The following is a 4,325-nucleotide window of genomic DNA, read 5'->3' as shown; positions in this document are numbered from 1 at the left end:
AATGCAATGAGATGAACATGCTACAGCACTCAAACATGACAACAAAATACATGGCAGGGATGCATTCAAGATGCTTAACAAAAATCTAGCACTGAGCTACGGCCAATTCATCCATTAACAGGTTCAAACAAGCATGGCAAAAAATGCATATGGTAAACAGATTTCAGACTTAGTGAAATTAACACTTGTCTGGAATTTCAGATCAGATAGCACTCTTTGGAGCAACAAAACTACATGCTACAGGACCTGAACATGGCAAAGTAAAACATGGCATGGAGCTACTCAAAAAGCTTAACAAAAGTCCCTTAGTGACCTTGAGCCAAAAGGGATCAGAAAACACATTTGCAAGCATGTGAACATGGCAAAACGTAATCAGTTTCCAGACTTAGTGAAAACTGGAGCATGCTGAAAACAGATATCAAGTAGGCATGTTTACGAGCTTGATGCACTCACTACAGAGTAAGTCATGACAATCTAACCATGCACCCATCAAGAATACACAAAATGCAAGCTAGACATGGCAAGAACAATAGCATAGCATGCACGGATCAACTACAACATCATCGGCAAAATCGCTAACAAGTAGACAACCTGCCCAGATTCACGAAATGACAAAAGTAGAGCTCGATTGACTCAAGCTAGGGTGCTCCATAATTGCAAACAAAGACATGGATGGATAGAACACTACAAGATTAACAAAACATCCTTACTGATCATCCCCAAAAGAGGCACGGATCACTAGGAAACAACATGAACATATGGCATAATGAGATAAATAGATCAAGGACTTAGTGGAATGCTAAGTCCCTGAAATCGGCATTACCAAGTGCCTCACTTTGCAAGCTTGTGCTAGTCACCACACACATGACAAAAATACATGGGTTGCACCTCTGGATAGATGGCAAAACCCTTAACAAAACATATGTAGAGCTCATGGGCATATCATGCACACAATAATCATGGCAAAAATGACAAATATCTAAATGGAGCAGCAGATCTGACAATTAACTCAAGTAGCACTTTTCTAATAGCATTTCGGGCATCAAGATGACCTCAAATGAAAATTATGCAATGAGATGAAATGATGTACTCTCTGAGACGAACATTTTGATATGCTATATGCTCAAATCGGAGTTACAGATGCGGAGTTACGACATGATGAATATGGGCATATGAAACGTGGGAAACTCGGGGACTTAGTGGAAATTATACCCTCGAGGTAAAAGTCAACGGCGCGGAAACCGAGGTTCGCCGGCGTGGTTCTCGCCGGAGACGGCGGGGAGAGAGATGGGCCTCGCCGGAGATGGCGGATCCGGGCCGAATCTCGCCGGATCCGGCCGGATCCCGGTGCGGCGGCGCAGGAAGGCTGCCGGCGGGGTCGGTGAGCGGCGCGACGCTCATCGCCGGCGATGGCCGGAGCTGGAGGAGGCGATGGCGCGCTCCGGCCAGGAGGTAGGCGGGCGGCGCGGCGGCTATTCGACGACGACGGGGCGGCGGAGACCGAGCGCGGCACGGGGAGGCAAGCCTCGGGCGGCGGCGGCGCATCGGCGAGCGGTGGCCGGTGGAAAAGGTCGGCGGCGGCGCGGGGTCGCCGGCGGGAGAAGCGCCGGTGGCGGGAGCGGCGCTGGGGCGCGGGCCGAACGGGCGAACGGCGGCGATGGCGCGGGCTCGCGCGGGCCCGATCCGGGTCCCGTGGGCCGCGCGGTGGTGGCAGGAGAGAGAGGGTGAGGTGGCGCGCCTCGATTGGCTGTGGCCGGCGGCGGAGGTGACGTGGCGGCAACACACACGAGGCCTTCTCGGTCCCTCGGTTAACCGTTGGAGCATCAAACGAAGTCCAAATGGTACGAAACTTGACAGGCGGTCTAACGGTAGTAAACCAAGGCCGCTTGGAAAGTCTCGGTCCAATCCGGAAATTTTCAACCCCCACACATGAAAGAAAGGTAGAAATGACCACCGGAGGAGAACGGAGCGCCGGAATGCAAAACGGACAACGGGGAAAATGCTCGGACGCATGAGAAGAACATTTATGCAAATGAAATGCACATGATGACATGATATGCAATGCATGACACGCAAGCAATCACAAAGCAACAACAACGAATAACTGGACGACACCTGGCACATCGGTCACGGGGCGTTACAGTAAACCTAACCATAGCATGAAACATATGGATCCAAATCAGCCCCTGACGAAGCAACACATAAACTAGGGTTTAAGATTCTGTCACTCTAGCAACCCATCATCTACTTATTATTCCCCAATGCCTTCCTCTAGGCCCAAACAATGGTGAAGTGTCATGTAGTCGACGTTCACATGACACCACTAGAGGAAAGACAACATACATCTCATCAAAATATCGAACGAATACCAAATTCACATGACTACTTATAGCAAGACTTCTCCCATGTCCTCAGGAACAAGTGTAACTACTCACAAATCATATGCATGTTCAAAACCAGAGGGGTATTAATATGCATAAAGGATCTGAACATATGATCTTCCACCGAATAAACCAACTAGCATCAACTACAAGGGGTAATCAACACTACTAGCAACCCACAGGTACCAATCTGAGGTTTTGACACGAAGATTGGGTACAAGAGATGAACTAGGGTTTGAGATGAGATGGTGCTGGTGAAGATGTTGACGGAGATTGACCACCTCCCGATGAGAGGATCGATGGCGATGATTTCCCCCTCTCGGAGGGAAGTTTCCCTGGCAGAACAGCTCCGTCGGAGCCCTAGATTGGTTCCGCCTCGTGGCGGTGGAGTTCCATCTCGTGAGCTTGCTTATGATTTTTTCCTAGACGAAAGACTTCATATAGCAGAAGATGGGCATGAGAGGGCTGCCAGAGGGCCCACGAGGCAGGGGGCACGCCCAGGGGGGTAGGGCGCGCCCCCACCCTCGTGGATGGTGGGTGCCCCCCCTCTGGTACTTCTTTCGCCCAATATTTTTTATATATTCTGAAACGTGCTCCCGTGAAATTTCAGGACTTTTGGAGATGTGCAGAATAGGTATCTAATATTTGCTCCTCTTCCAGCCCAGAATTCCAGCTGTTGGCATTCTCCCTCTTCATGTAAACCTTGTAAAATAAGAGAGAATAGGCATAAGTATTGTGACATATTGTGTAATAACAGCCCATAATGCAATAAATATCGATATAAAAGCATGATGCAAAATGGACGTATCAAGCCCCAACACCGCACATCACCCCCCCTTAGTTTTACGACTCTGTATAGTTACTATAGAGTGCCGAGGGTGATACCTCATCAACACTTATGATGTTAACCCTGTAGTGTAGCTATTCAGGCGTGGTCATCGAGGGTGATTCCTCCTTGATCACTCCCGATAATGACTCTATCGTGCAACCCCTCAAGAGTGGACAAACGAGGGTGATTCCTCCAAGTCTACCTTGATTGTTACATCAAGTGGGAATCCGTCGAGGGTGATTCCTCAGGTTTCCCCCTTGGTGTTAGACACACGATTACTATGGTTACTATGACTTTACACTGAACCATGTTACTAAAGACGGGTCGGCCCTGAGGGGTACCCGCGCGAGCATATTTGCGAGTGATGAGGAGTCGGGTTGTCACAGCCCTGGAATGTAGTTTATAATTAGTTGGATCAGTGAGCATCTTGCATCGTGTTAATTTTCAATTAAAGATGAAATGGGGATGATAAAACCCTAGCACCAGAAGAACTCAAATAGGTTCAACGAAAATATTTTCAATGAACTCAAAATATCCTGATAAAATGTTCATGATTTACGGAAAAAGGTGAAAGCCTCTTCCAGAGATGATGCATATTTTTCAGGACATTTTGGTCATGGAATTAAATCATTATGGTATTTGAGTTGGAGTTTAAAATCTACCATTAAATATTGGTTGCTCCAAATATTCTGAAATTTGTTGTGTGGTTTGAAAATAATTCAAATATTCCTCACAAAAATTTCCAGAATTAACCAAAGTGTTTTGGTTGGTATTTTATTTGCAAAAATAAAACAGAAAATAGAAAATATAAAAGAGTTAGTACATGGAGAGGACAGAAAACCTACCTAACCTACCTGGCGGCCTAGCTGCGGCCCAGCACTGTTGGCCCAGCCCACCAGGCGCCCCACCGTCTTGAACCTCCTGCTAGTAGGCAGGAGGGCATGTGGTCGCCGCACGTGGGCACGCGCCCTGGCCACCTCTTCCCTCCCAGCCTGCCTGGCTCCTCCTCGACGTGCCCGGACGACGCCCCGTACACCCCTGACCCCCTCTCACTCTCCCCATGCTCTTCCCCTCCTCTGTTTTCTCTTCCCCGCAGCGCCACCGAGCACAGCCGA

The sequence above is a fragment of the Triticum dicoccoides genome, chromosome 3A, assembly GCF_002162155.2.
Source record: "Triticum dicoccoides isolate Atlit2015 ecotype Zavitan chromosome 3A, WEW_v2.0, whole genome shotgun sequence".
Classification (NCBI taxonomy): Eukaryota; Viridiplantae; Streptophyta; class Magnoliopsida; order Poales; family Poaceae; genus Triticum; species Triticum dicoccoides.
Note: the sequence above shows the minus strand (reverse complement) of the source record.